The following is a 27,694-nucleotide window of genomic DNA, read 5'->3' on the forward strand; positions in this document are numbered from 1 at the left end:
ATCTTTTCATGTGCCTGTTTGCCATCTGAATTTCTTCTTTGAAGAACTGTCTGTTCAGCTCCTCTGCCCATTTTTTAATTGGATTATTTGCTTTTTGGTTTTTAAGGCGTGTGAGCTCTATATATTTTGGATGTCAACCCCTTATCAGATATGTCATTTTTGAATATATTTTCCTATACTGTAGGATACCTTTTTGTTCAACTGATGGTGTCCTTTGCTGTACAGAAGCTTTTTAGTTTTATATAGTCCCACTTGTTCATTTTTGCTTTTGTTTCCCTTGCCTGGGGAGATATGTTTATGAAGAAGTTGCTCATGTTTACATTCAAGAGAGTTTTGTCTATGTTTTCTTCTAAGAGTTTTATAGTTTCATGACTTACGTTCAGGTCTTTGATCCATTTCGGGTTTACTTTTGTGTATGGAGTTAAGACAATAATCCAGTTTCATTCTCTTACATGTAGCTGTCCAGTTTTGAACAGCAGCTGTTGAAGAGGCTGTCATTTCCCCATTATGTACCCATGGCTCCTTTATCATATATTAATTGACCATATATGCTTGGGTTAATATCTGGACTCTCTATTCTGTTCCACTGGTCTATGGGTCAGTTCTTGTGCCAGTACCAAATTGTCTTGATTACTGTGGCTTTGTAGTAGAGCTTGAAGTTGGGGAGCAAGATCCCCCCCACTTTATTCTTCCTTCTCAGGATTGCTTTGGCTATTCGGGCTCTTTTGTGGTTCCATATGAATTTTAGAACTATTTGTTCCAGTTCGTTGAAGAATGCTGTTGTTATTTTGATAGGGATTACATTGAAGCTGTAGATCTCTTTAGGCAGGATGGCTGTTTTGACAATACTAATTCTTCCTAGCCAAGAGCATGGGATGAATTTCCATTTATTAATATCCTCTTTAATTTCTCTTAAGAATGTCTTGTAGTTTTCAGGGTATAGGTCTTTCACTCCCTTGGTTAGGTTTATTCCTAGGTATTTTATTCTTTTTGATGCAATTGTGCATGGAATTGTTTTCCTGATTTCTCTTTCTGCTAGTTCATCGTTAGTGTATAGGCATGCAACAGATTTCTATGTATGAATTTTGTATCCTGCAACTTTGCTGAATTCAGATATTAGTTGCAGAAGTTTTGGAGTGGAGTCTTTAGGGTTTTTTATGTACAATATCATGTCATTTGCAAACAGTGGCAGTTTGACTTCTTCCTCACCAATTGGATGCCTTATATTTCTTCGTTTTGTCTATTGCCGTGGCTAGGACCTCCAGTACTATGTTGAATAAAAGCAGGGAGGGTGGGCATCCTTGTCGTGTTCCTGATCTTAAAGGAAAAGCTTTCAGCTTCTCGCTCTTAAGTATGATGTTGGCTGTGGTTTTGTCATATATGGCCTTTATTATGTTGCCCTCTATACCCATTTTGTTGAGAGTTTTTATCATGAATGGATGTTGAATTTTGTCGAATGCTTTTTCAACATTTATTGAGATGATCATGTGGTTTTTGTCCTTCTTTTTGTTTATGTGGTGGATGATGTTGATGGATTTTTGAATGTTGTACCATCCTTGCATCCCTGAGATGAATCCCACTTGAACGTGGTGTATGATCCTCTTGATGTATTTTTGAATTTGGTTTGCTAGTATTTTGTTGAGTATTTTTGCATCTATGTTCATCGGGGACATTGGTCTCTAGTTTTCTTTTTTTGTGGTGTCTTTGCCTGGTTTTGGTGTTAAAGTGATGCTGGCTTCATAGAATGAGTTTGGTGGATTGTTTTCTTATAAGAGTTCAGATTAGGAAATGCTTTGGTTTTGTGAGAAAGAGGATTTAGCAATGTTTCCAGAGAGATAAAATAGCCAATAAAAAAGATGGCATCAAGTTATAAGCTCATCCTACAAAAGAAAATGGGAGGTTTTTCTCTGTTTTAAATTATCTTAATTTTTTCAGAAAAACATTTAAATGAAATTGCACATATATATGGGAAGTGCCCAAATCATACAGTACAGCTTGGTAAATATATACAAAGTGAACATCCCATTTAACCCCACCAATGTCAAGAAGTAGAACGCCAGAAACACCCTGATGTCCCTTCTCATGCATTGCCCCCTCCCTGTAAGGCAGCTGTGATCCTGACATTATCATAGCTCAGTGTTGTCTGCTTTTGAGTTTTACATAGCTCAGTGTTGCCTGCTTTTGAGTTTTACATAAGTGGAATAATTCCATATCTACTCTTGTATCTGGCTTCTTTTGCCCAACATTTTTCTGTGAAATTCATCCTTGTTGTTGCATGTAACAAAAGTTCATTCTCAATAGTTCAAAATAGTATTCCATTTTGTGAACATAAAGTAATCTACCCTTTTTGTTCATGGGCATTCAGATTTTTTCCTATTTGGGGCTGTTAAAAATAATTCTTCCATGAACATTTGTAGTATGTTTTTGGTGTTCATATGTATGTGTTTCCCTTAGGTGAATTCCGGGGAGTGGAGTGAATGTGTGTCCAGCTTTTGTAGATAGTGCGAGTTTTCCAGAGTATCTGTAGTAATTGACACAAGGACTCATGGTGTTTAAGAGTTCCAGATGTTCTACATCTTTGCCAAAACTTAGTATTAAGAAGTTTTTGTTTTTGTTTTTACTTTCACCATCCTGGTAGGTGGATAACAGTATCTCATTGTAGTTTGAATTTGTGTTTTCTTGGTAACTAATGATGATGGGCATTTCTCTGTGTTTATTGGTGGCTTGGATATATTCTCTTTTGTGAAATACCTGTTCAAATCTTTACTAATAGGCAAAATTAGGTTACCTTATTATTATTATTATTATTATTATTATTATTATTATTATTATTATTTTGATGGTTTTTAAAATATTCCAGATAATCTTTTATGAGATTAAAGTGTGATCAGTCTAATAATAGCTCTCTCTCCCCTTCTGAACAATGCAAGGAGCTTACAGCACTGTAATTACAGAACTTATTCTCTGTTTCCAGTTATGTGATATTATTGACAAGGATTTTAGTTCCATCTTGTTTTTAACTCCCTGCATTTTTTATTGGTGTTATTTTATATAGTATTTTAAAAATTACTCACTTGTTTACCAATTTCTTTGCTCCCTCTTTCTTCCATCTCTGTTCTTCCCTATTTTAATTTCTTTCTTTGAAAGTTCCTTTAATGAGTGTATAGTACTGTTTAGTGAGATCGTGTTTTATTTTACCAACTTTCATATACAATTCTAGGCTCATGGTTATCATCTCAGCACTTTGAAAATATTCTGTGTCTTAGGCATTATTTATTTTTTCTTTTGAAGTCTAATTGTCAGTCTTTTATAGATACTTGGTCTCTGGACAGCTCTGGAAAATTTCTAACCACATCTCCTCAAATATGACCTTTCCCCCATTCTCTCTATTTCCTTTATAGGAACTCCAGTATGTTGGACTTCTGTACACTTTGTGTCTTTTAGCTTCTCTTTTACATATTCCATTTATTTGTCTAATCTATGCTTCATTCTGACTAGTTTTTTCAAATCTATATTCTAGTTTATTATCTTTCCACTTGGGTCTAAACTACTGTTTAATCCTCCAAGAGGTTTTTTTCAGTTACTGTATTGAGTAGTTTTCCAGATCTACTGGTCTTCTTTTATAACATCTTGTTTCTCATGTTTCCAACTTTAAGGAATTTGAACATTGTAAAAATTCTTATTTTATATTCTTTGTTCAGTGTTCTGTTGTCTGCAGTTCTTTGGGGGAGGTGTGAAATTTTACTCTCTGTTGTCTCTGCTGACTTATGTTTATGTGGTTTGTTTACTCATGTACTTTGTAATTCTGAATTTTGAACTTGGCAGGATTTTATCTCTGGGAAATCTTAGCCTATTTTGAGAACATGTCTTTCTAGACAGGATTTGTTTCCTTCTTGCCAGGTGTCCAGAGGGTACTACCAACCTAGACCTCTCTATGTTACTCTCTTGGCTTAAGGTTTTTCAGGACCTTGCTGGTGTGTAAATTCAAATTGCACATTCTTGGATAAGTAGGCCAATTTTTACAGATTCTCAGGGGAGACTTTTTCCCAACTTAGCATGCTGGAAAAACAGATAAGGTTTGTTGTTTGATGTTGGTTTTTTTCCCCTTTGTTAGTAGACAGATGTTTTTGTGTGTGTACCTTTTAACTGAGGGTATTACCCTTCAGGATTCTGGCTTTGTGTGTGTTGGCAAGGGGGATCTATAACAACTCCCTACATTATAGAACTTTCTACCCCTATAACTTGTGACTTGAAGGAAACCTGGTTTCTAACTTAACAATTTTTTCTTCACAGCATTGAGCTCATATCATTTTCAGAAGATGACCAGGCAACTTTTATTTTTTACTTCTGATGTTACCCTACTAAATTGGCTGTGATTATGATTGAAATTATTTTATAACTTTTCAGTTTATATTGCTTTGTGATGTAATTAAATATCTAGGCTTTTTTTATATTACTGAAAGCAAGAGTACTTTTCTAAGTATTTCTTTATAATGGTATTATCTATATAATGGCTTTATATTGAGAGAGGTGTGCATATTTAGATTCCTTTTTTGAGCTCTAGCTGCAGGTTTTTGTTTTTAAATCAGTGAGGCAAAGTGCTAAAGCTGCAGGTCTGTTCTGACTGTGCTAAAAACACTGGTCTAGGTGCACCAACTGCTTACACATTTATCAGGTACATCTTGATCTTTGTGTCATGGCAAAAGCTAACACTTGTTGAATGTACAGTGTCCCTTTTCCAGTTCCTGTAGGAGGGGATTAACTAATGCTTAGGAGAATGAATAGATTTGATTAATGTAGTTGATCATCTGCCAGAAGCTTTTATTTTTTTCAGCTTTCATTTGTGAGGATGTAGCAAAGGTAATAACTATTAAAGTTGAAATTGCAGAAGGTAATTTGCTTCTGGCAGAAGGCCTTTCCAAAATCCTTTCTCTAGTTTCCAACCATGTGATTGAAAAATACAGTTGTATTATCTTACTGCTTCCCACTTAAGAGTTGTGTTTTTTTTTAACTTAAAAGCAACTCCAAAGGTACTAGTTTGGGCCTTCTTTCTTACCTCTCACCCTCCCATTTTTATTTAAACCATCAAATCATTTATTATATTGGACCAGCAGGAATCAGTTTAAAGGAGTTGAGAGCTGTTTTAGATTAATGTCTTGGCAACTTGGAAACAGCCCACAGGAGGCACAGTCCTACTAATCCTGGAGTAAGTTTAAAGACTTAACTATTGAGAATTATTTCTATAAGCTGCCAAATTGCATGTTTGAGTGAAGAAAACTCTTACATTGATCCACATACCCCAGAATTCTTTCAGTATCTTTATGGGGATTGTACTGTTTGAAGAAGGATGGCATAGTCCACATACCTTATTATGACAATCAATAAATAATGCAGTTCTGGGTTTACATAGACTTTACATTGCTTTTCCTCAAAGTTGTCAATTTTTCATTTTCATATATAAGGTATTACTCTTTGGTTTAATATTTTTTAAATGTTAGCCATTTATTACATCTGAATTTTTTCTATATTGGAAAAAACACCCCTTCTTTTTCCTTTCCCGTTTGTAGGATTGCACAACCTTTCGGTTAAACAAAACCAAAATTGTTTACTTGCTGCCAGTGTTCCACCCCCTGGAAATAAACCACCCAGCTCAGGGTGGGTGTGCCGGCCTCATACTGCAGTTACGGCAGGTCATCTGCCCCGTCTCCTGTCGCCCATCTCTCCATCTGCTTTCCTAGCTCCTCCTTTTCCTTCTTCCAGTTTTTGTACTGCTCTTCTCGCCTCCCTTCTCAAAGGCTCGAGAGCAGTTCTCATGAGGTTTTGTTCCCTTTTCTCTAAATATTCTGAGGAAGTTACTTCTACACTATCCCAGGATATGCAATTCACTGAGGAATTCCTACTCCGGAATTGAACCTCTCATTCTGAACATTTTGCAGGAGTTTTTTTGGGGGGGATGGGGAGTATCAGAGTTTAGGTATTATAGCTGTGAATTCATGAGTATAAAGTACAGATGGGTCCTTGCTTTATATGAAATATGTGCTCTATATAGTGGGCTGTATCCCAATAAAATAATGTTAAATGCAGGGGAGATTACTATTTATAAGAACCCCACAAGGAATCTTTAAATAATTAACATAATATAAATAATCTTACCGTCATTTCTCTGTTTTAGAAGCTATTTTTTACTCATATAATGTGTTGTTAATAATGATCTTCATAGTATTCTTCATAAAAATGGGAGATTTGTTAGTTATGTATACTTCAGCATGGAAACAGCATACATGTTAACCCTATGGCTCTGTCAGATCAGTAGTAACCTGATGAAAACGGGTGGTCTGTTATTAGCAAGTTAACATGGCTTCCCTTTCATCTTTTGTCAGATTACCCCAGTTTTCCAATCCACAAAAGTAGCCTTTCTCTTATGTATTAACATCTTTCTAGAGCACTGAACTGGAGAATTTAAGTGCTGTACGAGCACAATGCTTATGATCAGTTGAGTTTTCTTTTTTTGTTCCCAGCCCCTCCCATAAAACTACCATGTTTATACTTGATGCCTTTAAGGGTTTGAGTCTGTAGGGCACGGTATGCCTGTGACAAGTTGACCATGTCTTTGTTTACTGACCTTGGTATTAACCTAGAACATTCTTATGCCTCCTTCCAGGATGATGTGGCAGCCAATTAGTTTGACTGGCTTCAAAATAATTGGTCTTAATTATTTCTAAGTCATTGGTTAGTGCAGTATAAGAACAAGCATTGTTCTAAAAAAGGATATAAATGGCTTTTGAGTTTCTTTTCTTAGCATGAAAGTCAGAAGATTAGGGTGAAAGCAAAAGCACATGACACACAATGGTATTATTTGCTAGTAGATTGTAGGGTTCCTGTAGCTTAAATTATACAAACCACTCTAAGCTGTTAACTAGTGACAATTTTGATTTCCCTTTTATATTAGTTGCAATCTGTGATACTAGTACTTAAAGTAAAGCCATGTGTTAAAGTACAGGTTTACTAAGTATTTTGTCTTTGGGTATCTTTATGCCAGGTTTGTATATACCCTGTACCCACTCATCCTTTTAAGACCAAGCTTCAGTGTAACTTCTTGGGAACCTTTCAAAGGGGCTCCTTTCTCTGAATGTGTGATATGTCAACTATAACACGACACGGTGTACTATATAATTGTTTAAGAAGCTATCTCTCCCTCTTCCTCTCCCAACCCACTAAGTTACTAATATTTTAGAATCAGGGATAATGTCTCATTCATTTCTTGTGTTCTCCATCATACTACCTTCTCAATTGTAGCACAAAAATAGGTATTGAATGATTTGTTATTAAAAGAATAAATGAATTTAAGCTGGAAGTAGAAAGGTTTGTTGATGAATTATCAACTTAGAATTTAAAGATAATTTTTAAGTCTAAAATCAGAAATTAAAATCCCTACAGCCATAGATTTGACACAGAACAAATTGATAATCTCCAACTTTAGTAATACTTGTGGGCAGAAGGTATGATGCAGTAAACTAAAGTGCCTCTAAAATTCAAGCAATAGTTGTTCATAGGCCAGTTTTACTTTTGTGTTTTTGTTTTAATTAAACCTCTCATTATGCCATCAGTTACCCTGAGGAATTAGGAAGGTGAAAAATCTACCAACCATTCAAAAATACTTTCACTGAGAGCAGGTGAAACTGGGAGGATTGAGGAATGGGAGTGAAGGGAGAAAATTTCTAAACCCGTCTCTCATTCTGTCTTGGGGAGAGCTTATAATATATTTGGGGACTTGAAGCTCTTTTTAGAGGATGGCATAGGGTTCTTGTGATGGCTAAGCAGCATGTATCTAGAGCTTGATCTCAAAGAAGTAAGATTATTAGTCCTGTAAGTCATGGGACTTGTCAGGTTGGCCACATGCCTATCTTACAGTAGTGTTGGAAGCTAAGTAATTGAATTTTGAGGGCTAAAACAAAATGTCCCAAGATTTAAAAAATTTTGGTACGGCGTTTTTTTTTTCCCCACCTGGTAAATTATTTGAAATGTGAAACATACTCTTTCAACTAAAGAGACGTGTCATATTTAGAAAAGCAACAATAAAAAGGTGCCTACATGGTCCCATACCCTTGGAGCAGATCAAAACAAAAGTAATAATTTTAAGAAATTGCATGTGTCATACATGTTTCATGCATTGTGTGGCCATATTACATTTTATTTTTATTTCTTCTCTGTTCTGTTTTGGATTCTCCCCAAAGCAGTAATTATTTGTGAATACAGTTTTTTTATAGCACATATGTATTTACTCTTCACTTTTTATTTTGTATGTGTGTGCTTTGTTTTGCTTTAATGTAGTCTTTATCTTCCTCTAAGTAGTGGTTAATAAAATGTGTTGTTTTTGGAAGTATTAAGCCATGGTATAGTCAAAGCCACATACTGTTTTTCCATTTGAAGTTTGGCAACCTTCAGATAGAATACAAGCTCACTAGTTTGGTTAATTTTTGTTTTAAATGGGATCATACCTAATCTTCAGAGCTAATGATTTACTGAATTTTAGCCTCATTATTAGGCTTAGCTCACCAATTATCATAGGTTACGTTGTATATGTTTTTCACCCAGAAGAAAACCTATTTTGAACATTAGCTTTATTCCACTTATCCCTAGCCTTGCCTTTTCTAAAATTGTTTCCTCTTTAAATCCTGGATTACCTCTTTTAACAAATAACCACCTATCAAATATTAAATAGGCAAAGGACATTTTTCATTTACCATCCATAATATATTTGAACACACCCTGTGCCAGGTCCTGAGGGCCAGTTGCTCACAGCATGAGTGGGAGCTCCACCAGGGAACAGACTGTTGTGCATCAATGTAGTAAGCGCTGTGTGGGCTTGAGGCTTACGTACACTTCAAGGCAGAGGCTCCTGGGAGGCCTTCCTTCTTTGTTAGGGAGGCGAAACCAGGGATTCGTAAAGGGGGTATTACAGAATGCAGCCGGAGGTGGCTACAGACAAGAGTCATGTTTCACCAACTTGGCCAGGCTCTTGCTGTCTTCTGAAGCACGTACACCATGGTCAGCATTTTTGTCAAGGAGTTACCCATGTTGTGTTATCACTTCTGAGAACAGTTTGGGAGAAAAGCCATGAGAGAGAGAATAAGGTATCCGATTTAGCACTCCTATGGGTCTAGGGCTATCTCTGATTTAAGTTTTGTTTCTCCAGGAGGAAGATAACTGTTCCGTGAAGATAACTCCTGTATAGAACCTCACACACCTCTTACTACCTCAACTTTGGGTTTTTTTTTTTTTTTTATCCAGGCCTTTTTTTCTCCCCTTGAGTTTTGTTCCCTCAGCTGAGTCTCATGTACTGTTTGGTCTCCCCACAAAGCATCTGGGTTTTCCTTAACCCAGAGCCTCCCCACACTGTGTGTAAAATTGGCCTATTATTAAAATCACTTGTGATGAAAAATCACTTCACTACTTTTTAGCTCCGTTTCCACTAGTTGTGTGACCTTATTTGCTTAACCTTGCTAAGTCTTGGTATGCTCATCTATCAAAAGAGCATAATGGCACCACCTGGCAGAGTTGTTATGGGATAAGTATATGTAGCACATTGCAGTCTAACTTGTTCCAGTGGCACTTTAACTGCTCAGCAGCAATCAGTCCCCTGAGAACACAGAAGCTTGCACACAGTTGGCTTTTAATCTTAATGCCCTATGATCACCAACCTGCCCCCCATTTTCCTGGCACTTCTCTTTCCTTTTTGGTGACTGTTTAGCCTTCGTTTTTTTGCTCCTTTGATCATAATTGGATACCTAACCTGGGCATATCCATTTAGCAGACCCTTAGGGATGGATTCTACATTCTAGGCTCTGGGCTAGGCGTTTGGGATACAGGTGTACTCCCGTTCAGGTAGGGAAGACTCACGGAAGCAGCCAGCTAGGATGAGGCATTCGGTAATGCTGTTATTTAAAGCATTAGAAAAAGATGAAGGAGCTTTAAAATGGCTCTGAGTAGATCAGAAAAGTGGGTTAGATTTTAACTGGGCCTTGCATTCTCACTTGGTGAGTAAAAGGAAAATCATACTAGACAAAAGGAGCTGTTTATACAAAGACAGGTAGAGATAAAAGAATATAGTGTGTCAGTAAGTCATCACTACAAAGCCACAAGTCTGCGTCTCCCTTCCCCTGACACTCCAGTGCTGTCGTAGTAGGAAGGCAACGGGAAAACAAGTGGCCTTTTTTTTTCCATATGTAAAACACCACTTGCCTCTCTTACTACACTTATGGATAGTGCCTGCATTAGTGTATGGGTGGGGACTTGATAATATGGGTAAATGTAGTAACCACATTGTTTTTTCATGTGAAACCTTCATAAGAGTGTATATCAATAATACCTTTAAAAAAATTTTTTTAAAAAACACCACTTGCCTCAGTAGTGAACAGAGTTCTGCTTTATTTGCTGTTATTCTGTTTACATATGCAAAATAAGAGCTGACCTAGGAGTAGCACAAATGCTCAGAAGCAGTATGTGAATGTGCATTATTGAAGTGGGCCTGTCTGGTACTGTCCATTCCTCCATTTCCTGTGTTTCCTTACGCTGTCGCTTACTACATGCCAGGCACTTTACAAAGCTCATCTCTTTGAATCCATAGTTTATGTGCTTAAAATTTTCCTTGCTCTACAATGAGAAAACTGAGATTCAAAGGAGTTAAAAAAGAACAAAACCAAAAAACTTGTTTAAGATGCATAGCCTATAAGTGGCAAGGCTCTTCCTCTGAGCCAGCATTTTCTTCAAAGCTTCTGTGCACTTTAACCTGAAATGAAGTGTAGAACTGCTGTCTCAGAGTCTTAGACCAGTCCCAGTCAATAAATTACTGTCCAGTTGGATGACTGGTTCAGGCAGCCAAAACTTTTTCAGTTTTGTTTTCTTCACCTCAGGGTAAGTAATTGGGAGCAGATGTGTCCACACACCTTTTAACTTGGATTTCTTCTTAGGTTCCCTCCATGTATTTCATTAATGTCTGATTTGTGCATCCAAGTATAAGTGATGTGATGTAATGGAGAAAGTTCTAATGCACAGGTTGCAAGGACATGAGTATTTGGAGTTGTTTAAAGTCACTTTTAAAATTAAAATCATGATTGCCTCTGGGGAAGTAGAAGAGGGGCTTGCCTGGAAAGAGGCATGAGAGAACTTTCTGGAGTGAAGGTAGTGTTCTGTATCTTGATAGGAGCTTGGGTTATAGAAGTTGAATAAATTTTATATCAAAAAAATGCATAAGCAGATTTTGAACTCCAGTTAATGATGTTCATGCTGAAGTATTTGGGGGAAGGGGGGAAGTATACGGATGTCTGTAATTTACTTTAAAATGCCCTAAAAATATGATTGAGTCATCAATGGGTAGAGAAATGGATAGATGAAAAGATGTGATAAGTATAGTACAGTGTTAATGGTAGAATCTAGCTAGTATTTATATAGTGTTCACTGTAAAATTTTTACAAATTTTCTATATATTTTAAACTTTAATAAAATAATATAAATATTAATATTAAAAAATATAGTGAATTGTGAGAAAAATCATTTTTAAAGTGAGTCAACAATTTTCATGTCAATAGCATCTCCTTACTTGAAGGTTTTTCTTAGTGCCACTCAGGCTCCAGTTAGACTGTCGAGTTTAAGTGCCCTGATTTAAACAGCCCTGTAGACCTTTTCTTTCCTTAGCCAACCTTGTAGGGGGGAGTTCTTCCTTTCAGACTCTTCTGAATGTCCCACAGAGCTGAAGCTTTACCTACAAGTTCATCCCTGTGACTATTTGAGTCACTGAGAGTTATACCATATTTCTAGAAGTCACCATCACCAAAGATGAAGCTTTTCCTCTCCTTCCCCTCCCCCCGACATATATCCTTGATCAGATGATGTTTGTTAAGAAGAAAAAAAAAAGCCCTTTTTGGGTCTTGTCTACCACATGTTTGGGATGCCTTGTATTTCATTAACAAATCACACTTCGTTCTTTCACAGCACTGTAGTTGGAGACAGCTCCTTATTGTGCTAGTTTGAGTTCTGGCACTTGAGAGCATCTTCATTCTGCAGCTTATGGGATGTTGCTCTTGTATTTGGAGCAAAGAGCTTCTCTTCTCTTCATCGGTTAAGCCTTTAGTGGTGCCCCAAATGAGTGTGCCATCTAAGCTGTTTGAGAATTAGGAGTTCATGAACCGAGCAAAAGGGGAGTGGGGAGGCCTTTAGAACAATGAATTCAATCATGTGGATACCTGGTTTCATATAAAAAAACAGTAAGATAGCTGAAATGTGTTTTGAATTATTTTGCTGTAAAAATGTCATCTTTCTTTTTTCTCTTTCATAACTATAGTTAACCACAGGTCATTTTACATACTGAAAATACAAGTTATTTTACATACTGTATGTTTGAAAATACAATATAACAAAATGGCATTTGTAATATTTAAACAAAAGAAATATTTGAAATGAAATTGGAGTTGGAGGGCAGGGGGGGCAGGGGTAGGATACTTCTTGACTTACACCTGAGCCCATGCCATAGTTGTTAAACCTCTACTCAGCAGAGAATATTTTTATTTAAAATCCACAAAACTGGTGGGGAGAGGGAAGGAGAAACTTGATTGCTTGAGAGTTGCCCTAGAAGATTGGATCTGTAAATTTACATGAATCCCTGAAACAGGCAACTGAATGTGAGTGCCAAATAAAGTCTGAACTAACCGAGAAAAACTTGCTTTTCTGCATGACTGTGGTGAAAGCACTGGTTCCCAACAACTTTCACATTTATAAGGATTTTTTTTAAAGGACTAACTACACATTGGGCAAGCAGCTGTGTAGTCCAAAAAGCATTGGCTGGATTTAATGTACTGGGGGCTTGTGGATTCCCAAGAATGTCACACCTTGTCTATGCCAATAAATCAGAGTATTTAATTCTTGATACTAAATCTGATGTCACTGGCAGATTTTCCTTTTCATTGGAAGGACGATATTCAGGAGGGAGAATATTTTTTCATTTATTTTGTTCTTTCTGTGTTTTGGTTATAAAAAGTATGTGTTTTTTAAGCTATGAAATAATACTGGCAAGTCCTAGGAAAACTAGATCTGGATTTCATTTTGTCTCTTCAACTCTGTGTGATCTTGTGCACATTCCTGACATGTTACAAACAGCTTGTGTCTCTGAATGCGCAGTATCAGTTTTCAGTGGTGAAAGCCCCGAAAGGAAACAGACTGATTCCTCCATGCACAAACAGCTGGGCAGTTGTGGATGGAATTAATTGCTGATATGTATTGGCTGTGTTTTTCTTCTCCTGTCATTTCCTTTGCAGCTGTGAAAGTGAAGTTTGACTTGAAAACAGACATTTCCAGCAGTGCACATCCAAAAAGTATCAAGATGGGATTCTTCAAATATAATATCCAACTGCTCCCTTTGAATTGTTCAGTCTTGGGGTGAGATGGGGAAGAGCAAGGGATAGCAGCAGGCCCTTCATAATTATATATATGGTTGAAGAAATAATCAGGCACTTGGACTATGAAAGGAGTATTTTGGAAAGGGTTAATTTATCATCTGGCAGGAATGATCTCATAATCCAACAGAAGGGTTTGTAGATCAGTCAGCACTCTCTCCCTAGGATCCTGAAAGAGGGCCTTCTAGGCCATCTCTCAAAATTTTGAAATATTCAATATTCCAGACTGATGTATTTTTCCAATGTGAGGGAGTAGCAGTTGACATGGGTAATATGACAAAATATATCATTAAAAATATTTTCTTGGTCTTCTCCCAAAGCCCTTTCCATAGTTTGTTTTAAATTCTATGTAAATGATTAGCTAGCTCATTTTTTACATGATTGGGTATTTTGCTTAGAAGCCTTTTTTTATATTTCATGAGTTATAGGAGTTCAATTAAAAGTAACTGTTAGTTGAGCACAGAGAAGACAAGTAGGGACTCTGTGGCATCTTACTACACTGCTGGACAGTGACTACAATGGAGTATGGGGGGGCACTCAGTAATAAGGGTGACTGTAGTAACCACATTGTTTTTGCTGTGAAACCTTCATAAGAGTGTATATCAATGATACCTTAATAAAAAAATTAATAAGTACATAAATAAAGTAACTGTTAAGTCTCTGAATATGCATATACAGAGCAAGTATTGATTAAAATCACTTTGAACAATAATCTGATGTTTGGTAACAGTTTGAATAATTGATAAATTATTTTAGGCATGGTTAGGGATTTTTAGCCAATATGTATACATCCTACTGAATATCATATTTGGAAATGAGACATTTTACAATCAAAACTATCATAGGGGGTGATTGTAAAAATTTTAGAGTATAAAAGTGATTTTCACCAAAATAATTTTCCCTTTTGTGTATTCATTTTAACATTCAACCAGAGCAGGTATATAAATCAAATCCCTTATTTTTTAAGGCAACTACTATTAGTCGTTGATAAAAAATGATTTTTTTTCTTTGTTTCCACTCTGCTAGAGCATTGGTAGAGATGGTAATGTTTACGTGCATGTTTGGTCCCCAAATTGGCCAAATAGGCCAAAAAAAAGTACTAGAGTGTGAGCAGTGTTGCTGACACCTTGAGAGATGTAGAAGCTGCTGTTGCTACACTTAGATGTTGGCACAGCTGGCCTTCCTTTGCAGAACTCTACTTCCACCTAACATTCTGCTTGTTGAGCTAAGTGATATACCTTGCATTTTATCTTTACTTTTTTCACACACACAAAAAAGAAAGTCCATGATTTCATTTCATGGCAGGAAAGCTGATCTACAAACATGAACTTTTCCCCCTTTTCTTTGAGGAGGCTTAACCAATTAATTCTGACTCTGAGGCCCTGAAAAATGTTGTGGCAATATTAATGTGCAGTTTGCTCCACTGAAGTCGGCCTGGGTGTGTTGTTTCCCCCAGAGTGGGCTCCACCCTTGCTCTAACCGCACTGAATGTGGCTATCTCACTGTTTAAAACAAAGTTCATTTTTAGGGCAGCATTGCTCAGAATTGCCACACAAAAACCAGCTTAAGAAATATACAGCAGCTTCAATTTTTTTTGTAAGTAATGGATTGTTTATTGTAATACTGATAGTGCCCAGTTTAGAGGGAAGCATAGATAAGATAGATGGTTAATTTTGTGCCAACTGCTAGTAACATGCAATATTCTTCCTAGGGAGGAACCTGTGGCCTTATCACTCAACTAAATTTTTTCCTATTCACTTGTCTTTTTTTTTTCTTAGTCTACTGAATTGATGTTGCTTTTTATTGTTTTGGGATAACATTGACTGTTTAAGGAAAATACTGGTTGTCTCCCAAATGTGCTAATTATTTGACATAGAAATACTTGAAGTAGTGTATTGCACTGAATCTATTAGACCCGTTAATAGCATAATCTAGCAATACTGTATTTCGAGACATCGTGGCATGAACTTTGTGTGTAAGAGTGGGTTCATTGAATTTAAAAAAAAGGCAGCATCTGAAGAGCCTTTATTTCTGCCATAATGATGCTTTGTCCTGCTGCTGTTGGGTATTTGTCAGAAGAGTTGGGGAAGGCTGCAGCCCAAAGTTCTGTTCCATGCCTTGTCTGTGCCTCTGTTCTTTCTAGAGTTTGTGACGTGAATGGTAAGTTGAACTATAGGAGAATTATTGTTATTCACTGAGGTCCATGTTGAGCAATTTTTTTTAGCAGATGGGGTCTTTGACTTTCCCCCCCTACATATTAGGGTTCTGTTTGTAGCTGGGTTTTAAATGCCTGTGAATTGTTTAATTATGCATTGACCAAAGTGGGCATGTTGAGAGAGAGGCTGTGCTTTGTGATGTCCTTACTGACTCTTGTCTTCCTCTCCGGCATGTTCACTGTGTACCCTTGTTGGGTAGACACACCCATTCAGTACAAGCAAGTTTAACCACTTGTCTTAGTTGAAATCAAAGCTGAATGTTGAAAACAGCAGATTTCTGTAAAGCTTGCAGGAGTGATAGTGTCGTCCTTTTTTTGGACTTAGACTTGCTTCAGCTTCCTCTTTGTAACTTGGTAGTAATTATGTTTAGTTATTTTCTAATGTCAAAATGATGTAAGAATACAGTTAACACTGGGTATCATAGAGAAAAGCACTAGCCTGGGAATCAAGAGGCTATTTCTTTGGATGCTAGTTTTTTCACTTGTAAAACTAGAAACTTGGGTTAGCTAAGATCTTTTCCAGCTTAGAATACCCTAATTCTCTTTGAAAAGACATATACCTATTCCAGAAATGCTAAACTATTTCTTTATGCTAATGTATTAGAAATAAAAAATTTTCAGATGTTAACCCAGAATCATTCTTATAAATGACATGAAAACTAAAGCTTTGCCTAAATAAGTTGTGTCTATCAGAAGTTTTGGAAATCTATCTTTTAATACCTGAGCAGTAGAATTAACTATATAAATCATCTACTCAACAAGAAGATAAAATTTCAAGTTGAAACCAGGTGAACCTTTTGGCACAAGTGTTGTGTAGACATTTCATATTAAACATTGCCTGTACTAAACATACGATTTTTAGTTACATAGCCCTGAGTAAGTGGCTTTCAAACTTTTTTCAGTACATTTTGCATCATGACCCCCAGTATACACATCACATGCACACTGCTTACTCTGAAATAAATTTCTCTTACAGCACAGAAAACACTCTGTTATATTCTATTTTATTTTATTTTTTTAATGTTCATTTCAGTCTACCATTTGGAAGAGTTAGATGATCTCTACTATTGCCTTGAACTCTGGGAGAAAACAATTACTCTTAGTCTTTTACAGTTTCTCCAGGCAAAGCTTACCACCCAGTTTGCTGTTAAATACTGAAATTAGATATTTTCTAAATAATTTTATTTGGAACTCTTATAGGAAGTCAATAGCTAATATCTCTAATCATACCCTAATTTTTTTTCTTGTAATAATTATGTAAAATAAAGAAAATGCAGTGAATCTTTTTTCACCAAGCCCTACATAGCTGCCTCCAAGTCCCTTCCCGTTTACTCATATATGCTATACAATTTATATCTTATTTATACATATTGTATTAGTGAAAAGTAACACACATATCTTGACATGAAAAGGGTTGGAAAGTCTTTTCCAGAGAATTAAATATAATGTGTCATGTGGATTAGATGTGGAGTATCAAATTACCATTGAGAATCCCCATCTTTATCTTCCTCATTGGAGTTTTCTCAGGGCTCTACAACATACTTCCAAAAGGTACTGATTTTATGACTTGAAAAATGCACATGGTAAAAAGATGAAACAATACAAAAGCATGTGACAAAACGTCTTTCCCACCCTAATCCCTGAGACTTATCCCCAAAAGGGGAGTTTCTTCTTTTTTTCCACAAAATTTCTGTGAACAGAGGACATTTTTTTAATTCAAATAAAATTATACTATGCATACCATTATGTATCTGCCTCATTCTTTTTAATGGCTATATAGTACTTCATTGTATGTATAGTACTAAACTATAATTTATTTAAACATTCATCTTTTGATAGATTATCTGGATTATTTCCAAGTTGTTCCCTTTCTCCCCTGTCAGATATGCTTATGCTGTCAGTCTTCTCTCCTACCTCCATTTGGGAGTAAAACACAGAACCCAGTGCTACAGGAAAGGGGCAAGTACTGTATGGAAATAGAGAAACCCCTCGCCACTTCTCTGGCTAGAACACCAAAGGTAGGCCCCACTTTCCCAGTCATTCATTTTTCAGCAGATTAATGAAATAATGTTGGGTTCAGGGTATAGTAACTCAAGTATGAGACCGTGAGCAGATCACTTAACCTCCTTGGTCCTCAGTTTTATTATCTATAAAATGAGAGGTTGGAATTGATGACTTCTAATTGTCATATATATGTACATAGTATTTTTGTTGAAACATTGATTTAAGCTCCATAACCCAACTTATATGAAGTTTCTTTTATTTAAATTAACATCTTTTGTGTATATTGTGTGGTCTAATTTATTTGACTTGCCATATGGCCTAAGCTATTTGAAAGTTTAAGAATGTAAAAAAGAGAAGTTGAATATTATACTGTATTTTACATAAGCTCTCCACTCTAAAAAGCCAATTTTGAAAGTATAAAACCCATTCTAGAAGTACTAGCAAATCCTTTTATTAAGCTTGAACACCTGAAAGAGAAGATTCTAAGTGAGGTGATGTTTGTTTTTAAAATGGATCCTTGTAATTTTCAATGAATCCTAGCATTCAAAGCTAATCCTAAGGGCTTTGTAACTTTTCTTCATTCAATCCCCTTGTTTAAATTATTTTCACATTCTAGCCCTCTAATCCATCTCCTTGTTTCATTGAATGCTAAAATTGATATTGCTTGACATAGCTAAAGCCTTCTCATTTGGTGCTGAGGAAGCATCCTTAAAGGTGCACTGTACACTATCAGCCTGCTAGCAAAGTTACCAAGTTACATAGCAAAGTGATAAGTATCAGAAGGACTTTTAGCTGCCTCACACACAAGATGCCTGTTTCACCATTTTATTCTTATAATTCTGTCAAATGACAGCTGTCCTGAAAGCAAAATGGTATAAGAATTTCATCCTTTGATTTGTGTAATTACAACAGGAAAATAAAATACATTTTCTTGGCCCAGAGGTAGGGAAGCCTTTGTGTTTGTGCTCGTTGCCCTAGCTGCTTGCATAAGGTTTGACATATCTTGAATAGGTATACTTCTCTGAAGCCTGAGATATTATTTATTATCCAAGTAATAGTAGATAATTATACTACTGATATTCCACATTAATTTTCATATCAATTGTTTGGCATGTGGTTCAGGTTAGCAAAATTTATTGAGGACCTTCTAGGAGCCAAGCACTAATTAGGTGGTGAGACTGCCTAGATGATAGACAGCCTAGATGGAATCTATAAAATGACAACTGTTCCTATATATTCCATTGTCGGGGTTTTCTAATATCCACTGGTAAGAGGAACTGAGCAGAGAAAAATGTTCACATTTGACAATAGAAGAAAACAAAGTATTTTTCATATTTAAAAAGGGGATCTTCATGTTTTATTAAGGCAGTTACTGTGTCATTGTGGACGCACGCTTTGCTATCTGTGCATCTGCCAGTGACAGCAGTTTCTCACCAAATACTACACGAAATAAAGTCGTAATGCTTGGACTAATTGAGCCTCAATTTTTGTCTACTAAAATGTATCTGAGATATAAAAATTTGCTCTAGTATTGTACCTCATTTTATAGTGATTGAAACTTTTGCATGTATGAAACTAACCTTGAAAATGGTCACCGTTGTCTTGACACATCATGATAATCTTCTTTGTCAAGTTATACCCCATCCATTGTGGCATTAACAAATAAGGAAATTCTCCATAGTTAGAAATATACAGGATACTTCTGTCTACAGGATGTTGAACAAACTTTGTGTAAAACACTTGAAACCATTTTAGAAGAACAGTCCTTTGATAGCACAATTAGCCAAAGAGCTGTAGTTTGAGCTGAAGCAGGAAGATATTTTAAACAAGAGAGAAGAAAACATCTAATCGTTCCTCTGGTCTGTTGTGCAATCCCAGAAGGGACTGCTGTTTCTCCTTCAGAGCCCACTTTTGGCTGGGGCCCTGTGACACACAGTGGGAATTCGTTTCCTATCAGGAAACGCTGTTTTTCAATGTATTATCTTGTTGAGACAAGACAGTGAACAATAGGCTATTAATGTATTAGAACAACAAGTGTCATAAGTAAGCCAATATTTGCTTTGTTTTGAGTGTAACCCTAAAAAAAAAACTTTGGCCGAGCTTCAGAATACATTGGGCCGTCAGTAACTGCTGGGCATAAAAGCCACAACAGTTAAAAAGCCCAAAGAAGAAAAAGTGCTTTAATAACGGCAATGAGCATTTGCACATTTACTCTATTCACTTCCTGTCCATAGAGAGACAAGAATAATTAAATGATTTCAATGACATCTTTCAGGTATATTTTCATTAATGTCAATTTAAAAGTCTGTTTTGAATTTTGGAAGCCACACCAAGAAACTGGTATAAAGAAAAAAAGAAAAAGGCTCAAATTAAAGTTCTCTTAAGTAATATCAAACTCTATTATAAGGTATATTACATTCAGTTTGGGATATTTATATTTAATCTGATAATACTGCTTATTTGAGGGGCTGACAGCTTTTTAAAATCTATTACTTTCATAATGATTCCAAAGAAGAAAACTCCACTCAGGGTGGTCGGTTAATATCAAATCCCTGCTAGACTTACGTGATAAGAGTACAGTAAAATCTCAGAGCTGGAAAGTAAACCTAACGGCCATCTGGTCAAACCATCTTATTTCATACATGTGGAAATTCAGACCTTTCCTCTTCATTGAAATCTTTATCTTAATCCAAAATTCTATATATCAGCAATCCTTAGTAACCTTTAGATAGCTCATGTTTATCTTTAATTTGGCAGTTGTCCTAAACTGGTTTTTACTTTGAGTTATCTTTCAATGTGGTAATGTTTTAGTTCTGTGATTAGACAGGAAAGTCCTTGAAGAGCAGAACCAAGACCTATGCCTTAATTTTCTTTATACGCTTTACCAATCAGCTGAATAGTGTTTGCTGGGTGATTGGATCAGTAGTTTTTTTTTTTGGATCAGATGACATCTTTGTAGCATTATTTGTACCTGGTCTCTAAACTCAGCAGTAAATACAGATTTTTTTTAATTGTTCTTTTTATACCTTTCACCTTTTTTTGTAATTTCACTTTTCATTCAGCTTGAAACATTCTTATGCGGGTCACAATACTCATTACCTCGACTATCTTGGGTACCTGTACTGATCAAACCATGATTAGCCCAGTTTTTAAGTGTTGCTCTAAATTCTCTGCCCTAGTTTATTCTAAGGTGAGTAGAGAATGGGATGTTATGCGTCATAGCACTACTCAACTCACTCAGTTTAATAAACCCTTATTGACTAACTGTAAGTGGACAATAAAGAAAGGGAAAAGATGTTGACCCAGTTTGTGGGGCAGACAGGCATACTCAGATAATTTAGAAGCAACACAGACTATGACAAAGTGCTTTAGGAACTCTAACAAGTGGCCACTTCTGCTGGAGGAGATTGGGGAAAGTTTCATGAAAGGAATAGGCTTTTGAATAGGACCTGAAAGTATGGATTAAGATCTGGCTGGATGGAGATGAGAGGGGAAAACAGTAACTGTGAGAAATAAGGTGAGCAAAGCCCTCGATCAGGGAAATGGCTTTTATTTAGGAGAGTCATCATTTTCCTCTAAGTCTTTGAGGGATAGACGTTGAAGCCTTTCCCATCCTATTTTCAGAGCCTTATTTTTAGAAACTCCCAGGCTCATCCCTAAGTATTTTTTTAAAGATGGGACTCCAGGATGCTATTTTTTTCCCCTTGAGGAAGGACTAAGAAAATAATGTTTTTGGAAAAGTTTAGCAACAGATAGCTTTGTGTTTCTCAGTTGTAACCATGAACCCCAAGGGTTATAGTATCGATACTACTGTTTAGATGTTTAAAATAATACTTTCCAGCACTTTGCAACTCTGTAGACTCCTAACTTGACAATAGAGATCAGAAGTAGACACAAAATATTTACCAACCTCTGGAGAGCTACTTACATTACTAAGCTGTGTGAAGATAGCTTTTTATTTGACATAAAGTACTTGATGCGAGCTTTAAGTCCAGCTAAATAGGCACTATAGAGCTAAGCTTTGAGTCTAGTCTTTGTGAGCCCCAGAAAAAATGAGAATCCTACCCGAAGCCTGAATTTAAAATACAGCATCAATTTAAGTGGATCTTTCAGGCGTGTGTGAGAGGGCACAATACACAAAGTCATAAAGTTTACTCTCTAGTGACTTACCATGAGAGCTTGAAAGAGAAGCATTCTCATTATTTTTAAATGATATAAATGGCTGTAACCTCTTATAAAAACGTATATATCTGTTTTGTATGTTGTTAACCCTGAATGAATACCTGCAAACCCTTTAAAATCAAGAACTTGGAGTTTGAGGCATTAGGTTCACATTTTATTAAATGTACAGTAGCTTTTGAAATTAGTGCCAAAACCTTTTGCTAAAGTGTTTTTTTAATGCAATTTATACTTTAAATCTATTCTTACTTGACAGATCATATGATCTACATTCTATGTACCATATGCTACTCTAGATAATGTGGCAAGTCTTGAGTAAGATGAGTTGAGGGACACCTTGAGAATGACCTCCTCTCTCGGGACCTGTTTCTTCATAAGGAAAAATGAGGGGATAGGACTGTCCTGTTAAGCTCTAGTATCTCTAAGTTCTAAAGATGCTATTCTTTTTACCTTTAATTAGGTAATATTAGGGAAGATGTTATTTATTTCTTGAAAGAGTTGTTTGGATTTATAAATGTCTCTTATTCTTACAGAGGTATTGTTTATCCCTTTAAATCTACATTTCTGTTGTTCTTAATAAACTTTCCTCCATAAGTTAAATAAGTTGGTTTAATGTTTTCTCTTTTTCCTCGAATTTGACCTTGGACTTCTTAGGACTTCTGTTTCCAGCTGTGGATTAGAGACATGGTGGTTGTTTATCTCCCCATCTTCTCCAGTCTCCTTTCTGTCTCTTCATGACAGAAAAGAATCTCAATCTCTCGTCTGTGAATTAATTATAAACATAAAAATGTATGCACACTTTTCCAGATTCTTATTCATATCAACTAGGCCTATTTTTCAGGCTAACTTGTGTTTTATACCCCAGGTCAGAGCCTAGACCTCTTCAAATGAATTAACAAGTCTATATGGCAATAAATGTCCGACACCAACACTGTTCTAGGTGACATATTGGGACATATGTAATCTAGATCTGGGGGTCAGAGGACTCCCCCCACCTCTTTCTAAAACTCACAAATACAGTTTTAATTTAGATTAAACTTTGTGAAAGATTAAATCTGGTGAGTGGGGGACTTTATTTATTGATTTAATAATCAAATTCCTGAGTATCAAACTCTGTACTTCATGCTTTTATTATGTTCAGATAAGCTTCATTGTAAGAAAATCCAATCTATGAAAATACATATTTTGCCAGAGTTCACATTAGACGTAGGGACTTAGAGGTGGAGCCTGGGGTAAGACAGGATTTGGAAACATTTATCAAAGGATCTTAGCTGGTATAAATTTGAAATGACTCAAGAGTTGAAAACATCATTGGGGATTAGGGGTAGAGATGGGATTGGTGGAAAGTAGAGATTCAATGTGGTCTAATGGTTAAAAACAGGATCTGGAGCCAGTCTACTTGAATGTGTCTCCACACATACTCTTGTGTGACATTGGACAAATAAGTTCTCTGTGCTATTTCTGTCTGCAAAATGAAAATGGTAATAGCACCTACCTCTCTAGGGTTATAATGAGGATTAAATGATTAATGAGGATTAATAAGGATTAAAACATGCTACATTCTTAAAACCATAGCAGAGGACAGTAGAACTCAGGAATACCCCTCTCTCTACATAAAAACATTTTCATTAAAAAATGTTTTTTAAAATTCTAATTGAACTTGTTCTATGGAAAAATGCATGAACTAAATTCCTAAGAAGGATGGTGTCAGTGATGGATTTGAAGTGGCTGAAAATGCCTGCCAAGGATTTGGAATCCAGGCAGACCCTTGAGGACAGGCCGAACTCTAGCAACATGCAACAGGAAAGAACACTGTCGCACACCTGGTATCACAGGGCACATACTCCAGGATGATGGTGATTCGACAGCAGGTGTCAAACCCTGCCAAGTAGGCAGACCAAAGGGACAGGGTATTTCGGCAGAGCAGTGATTGACAGAAGTCTAAATGGGCAATCAATACCAGGGAGGTGTACATGGCACCTACTCTAAGCTGAAGTGTTAGCCATCATGTGATCTCAGGAAACAGGAGAAACAGAGAGTAGAGTCTAAGACAGGCCTGGGGAATGGGGTTCAGGCATAGGCCTTCATTTTGTGAAGGTATTTGGAGTTATCTGATAGAGAAACAAGAAAAGGGATTTGGGCTGCTTTGAGTGGAGGTGCTGAGAGACTACCAGGAGTTTGATTATTAAAAATCAGATAAACGTATTGCCACCGTGAAAGTCAGACATCAGAGTTGAAGCAGCATCAGCAATTCATCTTGATGCCAAGCTGCTAAACTAGTTTCTCATGATCGCAAGGGCCCAGAGCTGGCGTGGTGCTGAATTTGCAGGGTAGAGGTTAGTGGGCCCCTCCTGTGGGGAGAAGGGCAGAAATGCAGCGGGTATGTGCACAGGGCAGGGAACCTACTAACCTGAGCACGTGGCTTTTTAATCCACCCTTGCCATCAGACTGTGATATTTTATAACTTGGTAGCTGCTGTAACAGTGTTTCAGCTATGATGGGAGCAGGAGAGCCCACTGCATCTTTGTGGCTAGCCTTCCTTGTGACTCTTCATGGTGTTTTACAAAGAAATTTTAGCTCGGAATCTGGTGTAGCAGGAACATTCATATCTTCTTGCTTCAGGTTTTGTTGGAAACATTGTTTGTGAAAGCTGTGCCATTGTGGAAGACATCTGTGTCTTACATTGCCCTTACAGATTTCAAAGGTTCAGGTTTTTGATTCCTGTTATTTCATGCTATTTTGATTTCTGTTATTTCTAAAGTACTAACTTTGATTCTGAAAAGTTGTGCTGTCTGTCCACATTGTTAGGATAGCTAAATAGGTATCCGTAGGATGGAAATTCCCCTGGAGCAGTATGTGTGTTAGTTTCCTAGCCTGCCATAACAAAGCACCACAAAGTGAGTGGCTGAAAACAACAAAACTTTCTTCTCTTAGTGTTCTTGAGGCCAGAAGTCCAAAGCCAGGGGGCGTCAGCCTGGTTGGCTTCTGCTGGGCACTCTGAGGGAAGAGCTGCTTTATGCCTCTCCGGGCTTTGGGTAGTTGCCAGCCCTCCATGGTGTTCTCGGCTCGCAGATGCAGTCAGTCCAGTCTCTGCCTGCGTAACCACATGGCTTTTTTTCCTCTGTCACTTTTCTCTTATAAAGACGCTAGTCATTGGATTAGGGCCTGCTCTAATCCAGTATGACCCAATCTTCATTTGATTATAAATTAAGACCCTATTTTTCAAGTAAGGTCATATTCTGAAGTAATGACATGAATTTTAGGAGACACTATTCAACCCAGTACAGTATGTCATATCAGACTTGAGAGCTAGAGGATGATGCTTTTGAAAACTAGTTTCACAAAAATAGATGTTTTCTTTTACAAAAATTAATTTGAGGTTGATAAACATCTCTTTTCATGGACTTCTACTTAAAACCATTATCAGATTTCTGAAATGGCAGGTTATGACCAAGTATTTTTTTTTATTAAGATATCATTGATATACAGTCACATGAGCAACATTATGATTACTAGATTCCCCCCATTATCAAGTCCCCACCACATACCCCATTACAGTCACTGTCCATCAGCATAGTAAGATACTATAGTCACTACTTGTTGACCAAGTATTTTTGAAAGTGATTTTCAAGCACTATTACTCGAGTTTATGAAGTTGCATTTTCGTGGCAACTTGTTTCAGTATTAGACTTTCCACAGAAAGAACAGATGAGGTTGTGATGATCTTGAAAGCCCTCCTTACTAGCCAAAACCTGATGGTCGGGACTCCTTCAAATCAGACTTCTTTGCAGTAATGATGTATTGAGTTACCTACAGCTTTTGGATTGACTTTTGCAACTGTATTTTATAAGTTGTAGCCATACAAGCCAAAAATCTTTAGTTGAAATACCTGAAATAATAGACCAAAATGAACACTTGGGACTTACTCATATGCTGTGTTAACATTTTTAAAAGTTTTCCTCCAGTTTTTAAAATAAGGAACTTTGTTTGCCTCTTTTTTCTTTTCTTCTTTTTTTCCGGGTGCTCCTTCAGCCTTCCTCTTGTCCCTCGCTGGACACAACGACTCCCTTAGGAATGGACCATTAGAGGGATTGTCCACAGTAGCAAATCAGTTTTCTAGAGTAGACTTGGATGAATGTTTTATTCTGCAAACTCAACTCATTTTTAATAATGAGCTTTGTAGAATTGCTTGCATTTCTTCAGAATGAGGAACTAGAATTTCTTGAGTTCAAAACCCTTGACAGGTAGATGTAAGACTGGAATTTGAGGGAGGTAAGTTTTCTCCATTACTTACATTCTGATAGTCATTTTGGAAAGTTGCCTGAGGTCTCTAAAGTAGATATGCAGTTATAGGTAACAGTGAATTTGACCTCAGGCATTGCTCTCAAAAAGATGTCAAAAGCAAGGGCTTTAAATTTTTCAAGCTCAGTGCTGCACAAATAATTAAACAGACATTAGTTCATGAAGTATGTGAGAGTTGATGTTTCTTTAAAAAAAAAAAAAATGTGTTTTTTTTTTTTTTTGCCCAGAAGGACCGCTAAATAGAAAAGAGTCAAAAATTTAAGGTAACTCCAGAAATTGAGAGCAATGAATCTTTCTTTAAAAATCATAATCTCCAGTGATTCCACTTCTGAAACCTCTCATTCATCATGAGCTGTCAAGTTCTTGATAGTTTTCCTGGATTTCAATTTTTTAAATTTCACTGATACCAGGGGACTTCATAACAGAAACTAAATGTTTGAGAGGCACATTCAAGTAATCAGTCCACTAGTCTCTGTCAGCTTTCTCTTAGAGGGAAAAAAATAATCCTCTTGTTTTTCTCCCAACCATTTCCAAAACTCTGTTGAAGACAAATGATGACTGAGGGAATATATGCAGAATGTTCACCATATTTTATAGAAAGAGGGTAAAGGCACTGAGGCCTTGTGTTCTTGGATTCTGCAAGATACTTGAAGGATTCCCTCTGTGGTTGAGTATTTTACTCGTCCTTTTACAAAACTATGCATTTATGTATTTAAAAATCATTTTTATATGTGCTTTTCCAAATGATTCATTCAACTTGAGCTAAGTATAGATAATGATTTAGATTGAGTTTGGACTTGAAAAAAACATACTTCCTCTGAGCTTTTTTAAAAATTATTTTTATTTTTTATTATTAAGGTATCATTAATATACAATCTTATGCTCAGATTTCACATGAGCAAGACTGTGGTTACTACATTCCCCCTTTTATCAAGTCCCCACCACATACCCCATTACAGTCACTGTCCATCAGTATAGTAAGCTTCTCTGTGCTATACTTCCTTCCCTGTGCCCTCCTATATTATGTGTGCTAATCATAATGCCCATTTAATCCTCTTATCCCTCCATTCCTACCAACTCTCCCCAGTCCCTTTCCCTTTGGTAACTGTTAGTCTATTCTTGGGTACTGTGAGTCTGCTGCTGTTGTGTTCCTTCAGTTTTTGCTTTGTTCTTATACTCCACAGATGAGTGAAATCATTTGGTACTTGTCTTTCTCTGCCTGGCTTATTTCACTGAGCATAATACCCTCTAGCTCCATCCATGTTGTTGGCAAATGGTAGGATTTGTTTTCTTATGGCTGAATAATACCCCATTGTGTATATGTACCACATCTTTATCCATTCATCTACTGATGGACACTTAAGTTGCTTCCATTTCTTGGCTATTGTAAATAGTGCTGCGATAAACATAGGGGTGCATATGTCTTTTTAAATCTGGGACCCTGTATTCTTAGGGTAAATTCCTAGGAGTGGAGCTCCTGGATCAAATGGTATTTCTATTTTCAGTTTTTTGAGGAACCTCCATACTGCTTTCCACAATGGTTGAA

At 36.6% G+C, this 27,694-nt stretch overlaps 1 protein-coding gene across 10 annotated transcripts in view; it reads left to right on the forward strand.

The window, feature by feature from the left end:
- ADD3 (adducin 3) overlaps nt 1-27,694 on the forward strand; it is a 143,933-nt gene that overhangs the window by 71,829 nt on the left and 44,410 nt on the right. For 2 of the 10 annotated variants that reach the window (XM_036898767.2, XM_057506309.1), the window contains exon 2: nt 17,547-17,681. The exons of 6 other annotated variants lie outside the window; for them this stretch is intronic. The gene's annotated coding sequence lies outside the window, so the exon portion shown is untranslated. Of the gene's footprint in view, nt 1-14,964; nt 15,045-17,546; nt 17,682-27,694 lie in introns of those variants that run through there. 2 more of the 10 variants (XM_057506310.1, XM_036898771.2) reach the window with 2 other exon arrangements.

The sequence above is a fragment of the Manis pentadactyla genome, chromosome 8, assembly GCF_030020395.1.
Source record: "Manis pentadactyla isolate mManPen7 chromosome 8, mManPen7.hap1, whole genome shotgun sequence".
Classification (NCBI taxonomy): Eukaryota; Metazoa; Chordata; class Mammalia; order Pholidota; family Manidae; genus Manis; species Manis pentadactyla.